This window comes from Channa argus, chromosome 14 (genome assembly GCF_033026475.1).
Source record: "Channa argus isolate prfri chromosome 14, Channa argus male v1.0, whole genome shotgun sequence".
NCBI classification, from domain to species: domain Eukaryota; kingdom Metazoa; phylum Chordata; class Actinopteri; order Anabantiformes; family Channidae; genus Channa; species Channa argus.
Window position 1 is genome coordinate 23,189,570 of NC_090210.1, and position 15,707 is coordinate 23,205,276.

Here is a 15,707-nt window from a genome sequence, read left to right on the forward strand (position 1 = left end):
AAATGTTATTAATATTATTTTAGTCTCAAGAGTACAAATTAATAAAGATATTTTCGAATTTAGTTCAGGTTTAACTCTGTTAAAGACATTTTTTGTATGTGAGGCGGAGAAAGTGTGGAAATGAGATGAAAGAAGGAGGCGGGGGGGAGGGAGAGAGAGAGAGAGAGAGAGAGAGAGAGAGAGGGGGGGGGGGGGGGTCTTCTGGTAAAGATAAACAGCCTCGGAGCCACAGAAACATGGCGGCTCCAGCTCTGGACGCCGCGTCCCGCTGACCGACACCGGGAGGCACAGCGCTCTGCCCCTTCCGTGGTTTCTCCAACTCTCAGGTGAGTTTCCTGTCATTCTCTGACCACCACCACCTCCCCCCCACTCCACCTCCCCCCCATCCCTTCCCAGCTCCTTCAGTCCCACCCCCACAAACTAAACGACACAAATTTCCTCTGCGGGCTTGTGCGAAGTCCGCCTGCTAGTTCACGTCGAGGTTCTCGCACTTCACGGGGCGTTTTTAGCGTCTTGGCGCCGCAACGTTAACGCTACCGTTAAAACATGGAGACTGAGTCCCCGCAGGTTGTTTTAGCGGGGTTTCGTCCCTTTTGCTGCAGCTACACATAAGCACCTGTCCGCTGATTTTCACGTCTTTAGCGGGAGCCACCCGAACTCTCCCCGGTTTGGTCCCAAAGAATCGCTAACTAACTGGCCCAATGGCTACAGACGCAGAGCTTGAAATACTTTCCGCCGGTGAATTGCAACTGTGGTGCGGTCTGAAACTTGTCCCTTAAAATAAAGGAAACGCCGGCATAGTGTTGGGCTCGTTTGGCGGAATCATTGTGGCACATTCTTTTAAACAGTACAAACGGGACTGAGAAACTCGAGCCGCCAGGTAACCGTGAGCTGTTCAATCCCCTTCCCGTCAAATGATCAACACAGGCGACAACTACGGGACACGTTGGCTACGAGGCTTTGTCCGGTGTAGAATTGAGTGAAACACACGGCGCGTGAGTTCGTCGGAGTTGAACATTGCTCGTTCAAGCGCCGAGGAAGGCACGCGCCGACTTCCGCTTTGCCTTTTCAAATGAAAACGCTCATAGTCGGAGCCTCCGTTGATCGTTACACGTACGTGGTCTCAGTTGAACGAAGATATCACGCCGATGAGTGGTCGTTACCGAATTGTCTTTATCCAAATTCGTTCAAACATTTTTCTCCACGTTTTTCATATGCGTTGCTTAAATTTTGAAGAATCGGCCAGCGTCCGGGTTTGTTCCTGCGTTCAGCGTTGTCACTTGTTGATCTGTTGGTTGATCCTGAATAGTCAAGGGAACTGACGCCTGCAGCTCCGTGTCTTACGTAATTTTTAAAAGATGGACAGTGACCGTGCAGAAACAAAGACAGTGTGTATAATAACGCAGTAACCCTACTCATAAAGCAGAGTACAGTGTACTATGTAAAGTACTTTGCAGAGAGAGGGGCCAGGAGTCAGTTGACCTTTTGACGCATGTGTGTTGTTAAAGTTATTCAAGACTTCCACAATTTGAGCCATTTGACCATGGAAGTCATGTCTTACTCCAATGTGAAATGTCCACGTTGATCTGTATTCACACCAATGCTTTTTAATATTCATACCCCCCCTTAAAAGTGTAAACTAATGAGAATAAATGCGTGTTCTGCCCTCCAGGGTCCAGGTGTTGTGATTGTGTTCAAGTGCTCACGCCCTTAACCGCAAATTGCCAAACAAAAACTTGTATGTTGTCCATACTACCGAGCATCCAATTGGCTTCCATGAACCCACTCTCCTTTATTCAATAATTAGTGCTTGTGTGATTAATTGCAGCACGGCGTAGGATGAGATTCCAAGGAGGTGTACGCTTGATACGAGCACAGTGCTGCTCAAAGCACATTGTCCAACAGCTATTTGTCTTTATTTGCTGTTGTGCTGGTATGTTACTTTTGGGAACCTGCAAATTTGCCTACGTGACAAGTGCTGCCAGACTCTTCTGGATGTGTTATCTGTGAAGGCTGGACTCATGACTTTTTTTGTGTCTCTTTAAAGCCTATTTGCTCTTCCCTGCACCCAAAAGTGAACTTTGAAAGGATTGCTAAATGTTCACCTGATTGCCGTGTGCTGCGTTTACCTGCCTTCTCCATGAGCTAGTTAATGTGTGTTTTTTTTTTCTTAAATACTTTATTGTGTTTTTATCATGTTATGCAGCTACACAGTTCAGAAACATGATACTGAAACATGGTCCATGCTTGTTTTTGATCCGTTTCTGTTGCAACTTTATTATAATTTTATCACGTCGTCCTTTTGTCAGTCTGCTCCAGTACCATTTCAATACCACGACTACCTTATATTGCTGCAATAACAGTGCAGGAATGTACCGTAATTAAGATTATTATTATTCTTAACATGAGATTGGCAGCTTGCCCAGTGAGGGAGTCTTAGTGGCTTGAATTCACTAAACCACGTGAGGACTCACATAATGCCCTGACCAATGACAACTGCACCAGCAGCAGCAGAAGCAGGAGGAAGAGGTGGAGGAAGGGCAAATGCTTGATGGTGTAGTTCTTCGCAGGTCTTCAATCGAGCCTTATCATCAGCAATAAAGACCATAAAATATCATGATATTCTCATATTTACTAATGTGTTTATGACCTTCTATACTTACTGCTACCAACATTTTTGTTACAAGTGCACGCGGGCACACACACACACACACACACACACACACACACAGAGCCACCTGGTTTTCTGTCACGTAGCAGAGACAGTCGTCTTCCAGGTCTGATCCTCTTGAGACCAAGTGCTCTAATTACCATCACCACACACGCCCATAAGCAGTCGTGTTATCACTACTCTGTAAGCCTCACGTATGGCCTGAACACCACAATTGCTGTAATATACGCTCAGCAAAATGTATCTAGACACTGTTCCCACCGTATATTCACTGTAATTTGTATAAACTTATAAACAGGAACAGTACATTTGTCGCAGGGTAAACCAGTATTGGAGGTTTAGAGCATGTTTTCAGAAATGTCAAAGATGTTCTTTTTTTCTATTTGTGACTTGGCTGTAATTGTCAGCGAAGACTCTTGATTATATTGTAGGGTTAAAATATTGCAAGGCTGTAACACATGCAGAAGTCCAGGTTCTCTAGAGTTTGTAACGTTGGCTTTGATGTTTTTGTGACAAAGCTGATCTTTAGTCACAATTCAAAGCTTACAAGGGGCTGTGAACAAAGCATGGTACCAGTGTTTCTGTTTCTCTAAAGGCAGTGATAGGAGAAGGAAGAGGAGGGGGGAGGGGGGCAGCCACACTCAGTACTACTCGCATAGTGGAGAAGGTGATGTGGTTAAGATTAGCAACATTTTGAGAGGTGTACACATCACTTAAAGTATGAGAAGCACTTTGATCAATTGTGAAAGGATTTTCTCTTTGGGACCTTGACTACTACTAAGACTACAAGAGGAATCACGGCATTTTCTGTATAAAACACATCATCATGCGCTGCAGATTAATTGAATCAATGAATCCGTAATTATGAATATTAAAATAACATAATAAAAGACACCTCAATTAACACAAAAGGCTCAGTTTTGACCTAAAGTCTTTGTGTTTTTTTTTTTTTTTTTTTTTTGGTGTCAGCTGACCATCGCATGATGTCTAAACAGAAGGTGCTTCAACTGGCTTGCAGTTTACTGTTTATAAAGCTTTATGCACATGACTGCAGCTTAAAGCATATATTTAAGTTTCAAACCTAGTTTTCTGGCTCCCTGCAATCATGTCCAGGATCTCATCACTTGTCCCAGCTAAGCAGGCGCTTTAAGTAATTGCATTAATGTTAAAAGAAAGGAGGCAGAAGTCACTCCCATTATGTAGATAAGGCAGGGCTATGTCTTTTATCTCATATAAAATCATTTAAACAAGGACCCCATGTGAGGAAAAATGGTGTAACCTGTTTATTTGATAATCTTACAGCTTGTTGCCTATGAGAGGTTACATCCCGTTGTTGGCTTTTTTTCATTTGCCAATTTTTGAGTGAACATTCCACAGATCAATAAGACCACGATTCCCGTTTACAGTTAAGACGACAGCTCCTAGCCGCTTGTTCAGATCTTCAGCCAGCAGCCGCAGTGGGATTACATATATGGAATCCCAACTGGTCGGTTCATTTGTATGAATGAAGCTGCCTGAAAGACTGCAACATGATTCTCAAGCAGCCACCCTCCTGGCATTCAGAGACTCCGCCAATAGAAAGACAGCAGCACAATAGACACACAAGACAACCAGAGCACACACAACATGAAGAGAGCGCTCGTAATGAAGCTGAAGCGATCTGACGTAGGTGCTGCTGGTGCCCTGCACTCTGCACCAAAACAGGATACTGTAAATTCTCACAGGTAGAATGTAGGTTGTGAACTGTGGGTGAGGCGGCAGTGTGTCGTCTGGCAATGTGGTATTGACAATCACTGCAATTTTCCTAGCAAGAGGTTTCAATTTCTGGTATTATCATATGAACCTCAGCGTTGCAGCAGTCTGCAGGGCCTTCCTATGTGCACACTTTAAGCACCAGACCTGGGAGCAAAGTCTAGCAGGTTGCATAACAAGTGCTAAGTTGGTTAGCTGGAGCTGACTGCAGATTTAATTCTCCAGGACTGTGACAGCTGAGAGCCGAGTTAGAATAAGCGAGAGTCTACAGGCCTCCAGCCAGATAATACAAGCTAATAATGTAACAAGCTTTTAGAGAACAAACGTGGGCTGTGGTCAGAGCTAATTGTGGCTTTCATCACTGCTTTTTGGCAGACTGGACGTGTGTTGCTAACGTGACAGGGAAGAGGTTAAGAAGTTCAGGGAGTACTATTGTGGTTATTGCTGTGAAAATTCCTGGCAATGCTTAAGTGTAACAGATCAATGTGGGTAGTCACCTTCAGGGGAAGTGCATGTTTAGCACTCCCCCGATGTCTTTTGTTTTTTTTGACACTGTTGTCATGATCACTTGGACCTCTCCAGACAAATAATTCAAGATTCAAACAATTTTATTGATCCCACGGAGAAATTGTGTGGCCTTGTCACAGCTGCTCTCCACGTGAAAAGTAGAAAAGACGGGGGGTTAGGGTCCAAACTACTGATCAATAAGAAAGGAAAAAACCCAGCTAGAGCAGGAAATGGAATAAAAACAATACTATTTGTCCATTTTGACCATTCAGTCTCCCTCCTTTTTACAGAAGGGGGGCGAGTCGAACAGTTTAATGGCCACTGGGAGAGAGAGGATCTCCTGTGACGTTCTGCGGAGCATTCGTATGAGTTGTGAAATTTGTTGCATCACCAAATAATCCAAACCCTGTTAGTGTAGTAACTTAGACAACTTCTGTTTTTCGAGTTGAAACACTGTGTGGCCATCACAGCTGATGAGGGGGGTGTGGGGGGAGCTAACTGCCTTTCAAGATAAAGACTTTTTATAAGTTAAACCTAATGTCAATTACATTTTCCACAAAAATGCTGCTGTGCTGTTGTCGCTTGCAACATTGTTATTAAAAGATGTACTATACTGTGTTTGAAGACACTAGATAGATTTGACCAAGACAAACACATTATGTGAACATTTTTCAATATCGGCCATTATCCTAAATTCTCAAAAAGAGTCCAGTCCCAATTATATTTTCTTTAAAATGAATTTGCTTTTGCAGTTCAGTTATATACTGTAATTGTAGTAGACAGGAATAAAAAATAACATCCACTTCCATGAATATCCTGTGCACATACAGTAAATACACTGGGCGTGAAACTTATTTACTCAAATACTGGGATGCGTTTGTTCACAGATGAAGCGTCCGTTCAAAAGAGTGCAGTGTGTTATGCAGTATGTTTGGCGAAATGCTTATTGATTCTGGCTTGGTTTGTGAGACTGTGGTCAGCTTCTGTGGTGTGGTTGTATTGTAAACTACCTCTGGGCTCAGTTTAGCTGTGGATCACTGTGTTACCATAGAGCTGCTTAGTAACACAAATTAATCACATTCGGGAAGTAGGGCATCTCTCTGTGTGTTTCTCATTGACTTTCTGTTGCTCTCTTGCACTTTTCTCTATGTGTGCATCTAACAGCAACTGTGTGTGTGTGTGTGTGTGTGGACAAACTTTTATTTTAGTACCATCTTTATGAGGATTTTGACTATTACTCACAACGTAGATATTGTGTCAGGGATAGGTCAGGGTTATGCATTTGGTTGAGATGATTAAGGGGACAGTAAATGGACATTATGTCCATGAGTGTCCTCACGATTATAAAAGGGCTGTGTGTGTGCGATTGTTTACTATAATAAGTCTTTTGTCAGGAATGAAGTGTCTCACTGAAACTTAGTTGCATAAGACACGAGTCTCCAATTTGAACCATTGGTAAGTTTCTGTACATGTGATCTTTGTGTAACACCAACAAGTTAACCAACCTGCACAACCACATAGTTCATTCGTTCTCAGATATGAACATCTCAAGGAGAAGTTCCCCGGTGGGATTAGGTATACGTGAACTTTGTTGTCATGGTTACCATAATAACCACACATATTGAACTGCTGTACTGCAGATATACTACTGACTAGTATTATTGCGAACAAAATTCTGCTTTGAAGCTACAGCGCATGATAAACTCCTTTTTTCTCTATTTGGCCCACCCACTTAAGTTTTAGAGAGAACAATACATCATGAAGGAATTTCCTTAATTGTTATTAATGATGTTAATAACAACAATAATCCAATGCATTGAAAAGTTAGTTTGACATTGTGACTAAAAGGCAGCTAGTCCTACTTTTCAGATAGACTTTAATTACTGTACCTCAAATTCACTTATGTTAAGCCAAATATTTAAATTCCTGTCTATCAACTGGAGCAAATTTTAAGATTTCAACAGTGAAAACGTCTTTTCTTTAATTGGTTTCCTCACCAGTATTTTTGATAAAATAATTCTAACTCAAGTTTCACTGCTCATCTCTTTCTGGACTTTTTACCCTCATTTCACTGCCTGTAACTGTGGCGCAGGGAGGTAGAGCGGTTGTTGGTTCAATCCCTGGCTCTTCTGATCACATGTCGAAGTGTCCTTGAGCGAGACACTGAAGCCCAACTGAGTTGCTCCCGGTGAGTGTTGGCCAGCTGCATAGCAGCTCCCCCGTTGGTGTGTGAGTGTGTGTGTGTGATTGAGAGTGTGAATGGGTGAATAAGAAGCGGTGTAAAGTGCTTTGAGTGCCAATAGGTAGAAAAGCGCCATATAAGTGCAGAACATTTACCAGTTGGCACCGAGAAGGAACCTCTCTTTTCCAAAATGTAACTAACAAGTGTAGAAACAGCACTAAATCACAGGCTCATAGTCTGTTTGTCAGTCTGTGTGCAGGAGCAACACACAATCCACAAAGCAATCTGGGGCATATCAGCTGTCCATCCCTCCTACACACACAAACACATACGCACGCACGCACGCATGCACGCATGCACGCACACACACACACACAGACATTAGCAGATGTGCACACACTTACTGACTCATTCACACAAATGCAGAAATCTCCCAGTGGTGGCAGGTGCATCTTGACGTGTTCTGTGGTTTGAGTCCAGCAGTGACTGAGAGGGTGGCTGTCACACACACACACACACACACACACACAGCCACACACACATGACACACAGCACATACTCTGAGTAACAACACACACAGCAGGGGGAAGAACCAGCAGATGTTATGGATTTGGCCACTGACCAAACATTTCTTCTTCTTTTTTTTTTTTACTACTTTTATTTTGATGTTCATGATAGCAATAACCATTCCCTCCCAAACACACACAGTACGTCCTAAGTCTTACGTTAGACTGCAGCTTTTCATCGGTTCATGGTAAATATTCACCACATTTTACACAGTAAATACAACCCCAATTCAAAAAAAGGGGATGATGTGTAAAATGTAAATAAAACCACAAAGCAATGATTTGCAAATTTCATCACCCCATATACCAGATGTTAAAACTGAGACATTTTACCATTTAAGGGAAAATCTTTGCTCATTTTGAATTTGATGGCAGCAAAACATCTTAAAAAAGTTGAAACATGGTGCTGTTTTCCATATTGTAACATCCCTTCTTCTTTAAACAGCTGTCTGTAAACATCTGGGGAGTGAGGAGTTGCCGGAGTTTTAGGAGAGGAATGTTGTCCCATTGTTGTCTAATGAAGGATTCTAGCTGCTCAACAGTGCCGGGCCTCTGTTGGCTGTTTTGTGATTTGCCAAATGTTTTGTACTGGTGAAAGGTCTGGACTGGAGTTCAGCACCCAGACTCTTCTCCTGGGAAGCCGTGCTGTTGTGATGGATGCAATATGTGGTTAGCATTGTCTTGCTAAAATAAGCAAGAGGCTGAATGAGACGTTGCGTGGATGGGAGCATATGTTGCTCTAAAACCTCTATGTACTGTTCAGCATTGATGGAGCCTTTCCAGATGTGTAAGCTGCCCACAACATAGGCACTAATGCACCTCTATACCATCAGAGATGCAGGCTGTGGAACTGTCTGCTGATAACAAGGTGGATGGTCCCTCTCCTCTTTTGTCTGACACGGCGTCCATGGTTTCCAAAAAGAATTTAAAATCTTGATTTATCTACCCACAGAACACTTTTCCATTTTGCCTCAGACCATTTTTAAATGAGCTTTGGTTTAGAGAACACCACAGCATTTCTGGATCACACATGATTTGCATGATACAGCTTCAACTTACATTTGTGGATCGTACGATGAACTGTGTTCGAAGACAGTGGTTTCTGGAAGTGTTTCTGAGCCCATTCAGTGATGTCCAGTAGAGAATTCTGCCTGTTTTTAATGCTGTGCAGCCTGAAGGCCAGAAGAACACGCACATCCAGTTTTGACCTTTGGTCTTGTCCTTGATTCCTCCCGATTCTCTGAATCTTTGATGATATTATACACTGTAGATGGTGGGATCTTTAAAGTTGTGACAATTTTTCATTATACATTTTTTGGTAGTGTTCCACACTTTTTGGACGTAGTTTGTTTCAGAACCCTCTCCCCATCTTTATATCTAAGAGACTCTGCCTCTGTGAAATGCTCCTTTTATACCCAGTCATGTTCCCAGCCTGTTGCCAATTACCATAATTAGTTGTCAAATGCTCCTCCATTAGTTTTTTTATTTGCATCACTTAATTTTCCAAGCTTTTTTTTTTAAACCCCCGTTACAACTTTTTTGAGATGTGTTGCTGCCATCAAATTCAAAATGAGCTAATATATTCCATGAAGTGGTAAAATGTCTCAGTTCCATTGTTCTATTGTGAATAAAATATGGGTTGATGAGTTTTGCAAATCATTGCATTCTGATTTGTAACTTTTTCTGGATTGGTGTTGTAGATAATCAACCCTAAACATGTTGCATTTTACAGATTTATTCATCTTTATCATCTCAACTCTGGTGTGACATTCATGCTATTTGTATACCTGCATTCACCCTCTTACTGCGTTAAGCACCTTAATCACTAAAAAGAAACCCCCCCTCTGTCAATATCCAGCCAGCGATCACATTACCATCAAAATGTGATTGTAACAAAGGTTTAGTATTTGAGAAAGATGTAAAAAAAGACAAGTAGAACTATCAGCAGATTCCCCTTCAAATAAAATAAACTTGGCAGATAATTAAGAGCAAACAAAAGTAGTTCAGGTACAGTTGCTGGGATGTACTGATCCTGGAAGTAAATATCACTTGACATTGGAAAATGGGGCAATGAGATTATTTTACTCATGTAAACACTGTTAACTTACAGACTCCAACTCAATTGTTTTGTTTCTGACTCGGGTTAAATACTGTATGTTACTCAACATCATTAACAGCAGGAAGCTAAAAATAAATGTGGCGACCATTTCTAGTTCACTGTACTTCATGTTAAATGTCATTTAACAGATTTCAAGATGAGGGCTAATAGCTGTTTCCTTTCACCTATTTAATGTGTGTTTTTTTTTTTTTTTTTTTTTTTTTACATGGCATTTGGTTGATTTGGAAGATCTGACAAAGAATAATTCACAACAAATGCAACAAGCTCCAGTTTTAACCAATTACAAGCCAAAAATAGCAAACAAAATTGAGTCAGAGTCATTGTAACCTTTTGTACAAAACATATTTAGTGAATTAAAAAGAAAGAGGAGGTGAGAGAGACAGAGGATGTGATTCACTAATGAGAATATTTGACGCCCGCTATTTCCTGAAAAGATGAGTTTTCACCCAGTTGCATAAGATGAGGTGGGACGTCACTGAGTGACATCCAGCGAGCAGTTACAGGGTCTGTCTTGGCTCGAAGCCGCAGCGGCAGGACATATGATCGGGTGATCTAACTTTTCCGTGCAGACAGTTGGTTTGAAACACAAAAAAGGGTGATCATGCTCTGAAATGATGCTCAAACGTGCAATTCAACAGTGCTTGTAAGGAAGCTTCAGTAGGTTTCCCCATCAGCTCAGCTGTTCAAATAAAGGGCTTTAAAATGTTTCGCAAAATCAGATGTTTGTGAACATGAACCAAAGCCAGTGGGAACTCCAACACGGAACAGCACCATACCGACCCAGGTCAGCCTCCCTGTGTGAAAAAGGCCTCCAAACTCTCTAAAGTGTCCTCCCAGGCAGGGTCAGTGTCTGGGAAAAGCAGCAGGTGTTCTTGTTATTGTGGGCAGGAGAGCGACTTCTAGCATGACCTGTGATTTACATTTAAGGTGATATTCAGCTAAATTACCTGACACTGTAGAAACTCAACGGCATATGTATGAAACGTACCCGTCCGTACATTTGATCCCGGGTGGGACCCCTACTTGTACTTGATGACGGATCCACTCCTGTGGTGCGGTGAGGAGTTGTCTCACTCAGGTGTGCGTCATGCCAGGAAACTGAACATCATTCATCCACATTATTCATCCAGTACCTCTCAGCTTGTGAAAACAGTTGTATAACGTTTCTGAGAAAATAACCAAAGTGATGTCGCACCGTGAATTAGGGATGTAAAATTTGAAGTCCCTCCTGCAACTTCCCCAGTGTTTTACTCATAGTAATCAGTATTCTTGATTGTGTCTTACAGACAGGACTGAATGATGTTTCAGGTTAACAACTTGTGGATGTATAACCAGGAGGATTTGCATAGGTGGTGAGTGCTCACATTTAATTAACTTTTTTTTTTTTTTTGGGGGGGGGGGGTGCATATTAAATAGGAATCTAGAACAATTTATACTCATTATTATGGCAAATTTAAACTAAACGAAGTAATGGTGGCTTCTCATGTATCCCAATGTTGAGAAGGCTACGTTTAAAAAGTACTATTTATGTGGTTTGACTATTCACCATAGCGTGTGATAGGAGGGAAATATGAAAGGCAACAATCATATTCCCGCATGATTCAAATGGCAACTTACAAACCCCATAGAAAATGTAGAACTTCGCCACAGCGGATCATTGTCCGCATGTTGATTTGGCCCAGTTTTCTTTTTTACGCCAGATGCCCTTCCTGACGCAACCTTCCCCAATTTCTAGCTCTTCCCCAATAGTCTAGTTCTAGTTTGTAGTTTGGATGGGAATGGGCTGTTAGGTTCAGTGTCCAGAGAGACTTCAACATATAGATCGAACCGCTCACCCTGTGGTCCATGGACAACTGCCTTTACCAACTGAGCTACAGCCTCCCCCAAAATGTAGAACTCAAAATTAAAATTTTTATTTTTTTAAAAGAGAAAATCAAATGTTGAAACTTAGAAATTTGAATTTTTTTTTTTTTTTGTAGTTGATTCCAGCAACACAAGCCAAATGTTCGGACAGGGGCAACAATAGAGTGGAAAAATTGTGTAATGCTTCAAAAAAAACAACAACAAACAAAAACACACACACTTTGTTCAAAGAGCACCTTTCTGGGAAGTCATGGACACGGTGTCCTTCATGCTGAAGAAATGAGGAATGATCGGAGCTGGTAAGCTGTGGGTGTTTTAGGTTATTTCAGCAACACGGTGTCTAACCACATTCTGTAACAGTGTGGCTCAGTAGTAAGAGTCCAGCTGCTAAACTTATCTGCCTGCAGTCCAGCTCTGTCACCTACGGAAAACAATTGTATTGTGCGGCAACAATTGCAACAAAAGAGCCCCTGAACTGCTGAAAAGGTGGCTTTCAAAACTAAAGCAATGGGTCTCTTCAGTTCCCAACCCCTGAAAAGGAAGTTTAGTGCTGCAACTTTCTGTGATAGCCCTTTTAAAAGGAGAGCTGAAATTCCGACGAAAGATATGACCACCGTTGGATCAAAGGTTGGGAGAACGAGTGAGTTTATAGAGCGGAGCATTAAAACTGGTTCCCTGTAACTGCAACAAGCACACAAAGCAAACAGGGACATCCTGACACGGCAAGCTGGAAAGTGAAAGCAGAGAAGTGTGTGTGTGTGTGTGTGTGTGTGTGTGTGTGTGTGTGTGTGTGTGTGTGTGTGTGTGTGTGTGTGTGTGTGTGTGAGAGAGAGCCAAAGGAGAGACGTCTGTGTTTAGGTGAGAGAAACAGATAGCAAGCCTGACAAATTTTGTGTTGTACTCAGAGGTGTTTGTGCAAATATAGTGTGTGAGCCTGCTCTGTGCCTGTATGGCCTGTGAAACACAGCTGCTTCCACCAACACTTGGAGCTTTTGTCATTTTTTTTCAAATCACCCGTGTGTGTGTGTTTGTGTGTCCCTCTCTCACTTTCACTTGTGTTTTCTGCCACCTCACTTAGTGTGAGGCTTTTTATGAAAACATGATAGACGAGACTTATTATGCAAGTGCTGCAGTTGACCCACACGCACACCACAGGGCCTAAAGGCGCCCATGTAAGATCACACCCTCATATTTTAGAGTCTGGTTAAACTGTACGAAACAGAAAAGGGCTGGACATGTGCAGCTGGACGTTAGCTGTTCAGATTGTTTAGAGTTAATTGAATAACTTTATTATCTTGGACTTGAACCAGACACAAAACTACGTACTGTAAGCTGCGAAAAAAATATTCATTCAACAGTCTGGTTTATTGATGATAACTCACTGGGCAGTGCATTGTAAGTTAATGTTTTTTTCTAATTGTTAAAAACTCTAGTAAATTGAGACATTAGCTATGACTCATAATTTCAATATGACATCCAAAAGCATGTAGAAACCCTTGTTTTTGGCTTGTGGCTGATTTTTTTTTTTTTTTTATTTTGCTTTTGGTCATATTTGGCTCCCTACTCCCAGCATGGTGGCAACAGTATGGAGAAGACCCTTTTTCCCTCTTCATCAGTTTTATTTTTCCTAACGGTAACTTTTAATCTAATATTTATTGAATACACGTTTATGCTACTATCATCTAACTCAAATGATGACAAAATACCATCCTATTATGAATATAAGGCATTTCTTTGGTCAGTATTTGCTATTGTAACAGTGGATAATTTTATCAGGCTGCATAATATTTGACCAGTCGCACGTCTTAGTCTGCATTTAGGCCGACTGTTCGCTGGATAAGAAAAAAGACAGATATTGTCATTCATTTAATTTGATACAATTTGTGCGTGTCAGCACCGCAGGGGGCTCGGTCAGAACAAAACAGCATCGTGGTCAATTTGGTGGATGAACCTGAGAGCTGCATTTCTGACGTGCACCTCAAGGTTGTCACAAGTGAATTTTAAACCGTTGCTGCTTTGATAGCTGTGCAGTGCATATCGCGAACCACTGTGCTGTGTCAATAAGCTTTAAACAAATGAACCTGATCCTCCAGCCGGAGTTAAAACTCTGTAATTTAATTCTGAGAAGAAAATTTTAGCTTGAGACCTAAAACAAGTAACATAAGATTCTGCTCATATTTACCTTCAGTATTTTCTGTATGTATACAACGTGTTGAAGCCTAGTCATCAATATCTATGTAAAACAGCCACAACATGTTGTGCAAGTCCAACATTTAAGAACAACAGGCCATGTAAATCATTCAGTAACCCGAAAGTTTTTTTTTTCTCCTGCCAGCTAAAAGAAGCTGTGCGTGTGTGTGTGTGTGTGTGTGTGTGTGTGTGTGAGTGTGTGTTGTGGGAGGAGACAGGGAGGAGTGTGTGAGTTTAGAGGATGGGGGAGGGGAGAGAGAGAGAGAGAGAGAGAGAGAGAGGAGTGCAGCAGAGAGAGGGGGGGATTTGTAGCACTGTAGTTTGTCAGCTGTCATTAGCTACACATGACACACACAGTGACGGAGGTAATCTAACAGCGAGAGGCAAGGAAATATACAAAGCCAGTGTGTTTGTGTGAGCGTGTGCGTGTGTGTCACTGTGTGCATAGTGTGAAAACCTGTGTGTCTGCCTGGAAAGCATGGGATGGCTGTTTGGCACTAAACTGGTTATGGACTGGTTCAACCAAAAAAGAGGTAAGTGACACTCAGCATCTGCTCTGCACTATTGTGGAAAAACTTCAAATTTTAAAAACAAAATTTTAATACTTTTAACTTGTAAATGAGTAAAACATTTTTGCCTGCTGATGTCGGTAAGAAACACAGCTCTGTTTTACTCTTGGTAATAATGAGATTGTGTTACCAACCATTAGTTTGTGTGGAAGTACCTCACCTCCCCCCCCCCTCCCCAATTTGTCAACATGTGTTTTGATTCAGGGTAGGTGAGCTACTGTTTTGTTCAATATTAGATCTCATTTTCAGAGCACGATATACAATCACAATACATGTACTTACTATAAACTTAAGAACATTATTGGAATGATTCTTACCCTTCGGGTCTGCTGCAGTATGCATGACTGTCTTACTCAGACGTGAACTTTGAGCTGTCATGTATTATTGTGGTTTTGTGTGTATGTGTTGGGGCAGTGGCTTTGATGACTGGTCTCAGGAAAGAGTGCACAGTCAGCAGGCCAGTAGCTGCTCCGTCACCTGAGGTCCAACCAACTGTTTACGCAGTTTGCTCAGCTTCACTAACTGTTCACTGTTGTTCAGGCTCATTCACAGAGCGGCAGGTTCACTCTGTGTACATTGACAAATTAAGACTATGGAAAATCGTTCAGAAACATTTACAGGCTTATGTAGTCAGTCGGTGAATGCAGAGTTTTCATGACACACTTTGGAAAATATGAAAAGTGTTCAAATTTACCAGTGAGTAAGGTGTTAGTTTCGTGTTAAGAATAGCTGTTAGCCTGAACAGGATTGCATTTCCTTAAGTTGTGTTTGTCAAAGAGAGGCTAACTTTCCAATATCCACCATCTAAAAACATAGATATTTTCATTTATAGTCTAGATGCTCCCTGTTGCAGAGCTACAGAATTTTACCCGAAATTTACTGGAGGGAAATGTGCACGAACAGCAACTTCTAAAGTCGCTCAGCTGTGACTGAATGTTAATTTTCACACTGACACCAGCTACAGTACGACTAGAGATAAGTCAATCAGCGAGTTTGAGGTGGAGTTTGACCTCAAGCTCAGTAGAATCTAAAACTCAATCAGTATTTTTGCTTTCATTTTTTTTTTTGGTAGTGTGACTCGTCCGATCAGTTAAGTAATTTGCCATCAGATAAGTCAGCGTGTCACAAATAAACTGGATTAATATCTACCCAAGTATGACACTATTCAGCTTCCAAAATCACTTCACAAAGTATTATTAAGTTGACCTCATCTTTTGTGCTTTTCACTGAGTTTTCAAGTGTCGCTAGAAGATGTGGAGACTGCACTGAGGAGTTTGTGTTGAAACAG

At 41.6% G+C, this 15,707-nt stretch overlaps 1 protein-coding gene across 6 annotated transcripts in view; it reads left to right on the forward strand.

Moving 5' to 3' along the window:
• Positions 1-200: 200 nt before the first annotated feature.
• The window catches only part of LOC137098705 (nuclear receptor coactivator 2-like), a 57,832-nt gene continuing 42,325 nt past the window's right edge, over positions 201-15,707 (forward strand). For 3 of the 6 annotated variants that reach the window (XM_067475222.1, XM_067475225.1, XM_067475227.1), the window contains exon 1: positions 14,166-14,383. The gene's annotated coding sequence lies outside the window, so the exon portion shown is untranslated. Of the gene's footprint in view, positions 327-11,083; positions 11,150-14,164; positions 14,384-15,707 lie in introns of those variants that run through there. The other 3 variants (XM_067475223.1, XM_067475224.1, XM_067475226.1) reach the window with 3 other exon arrangements.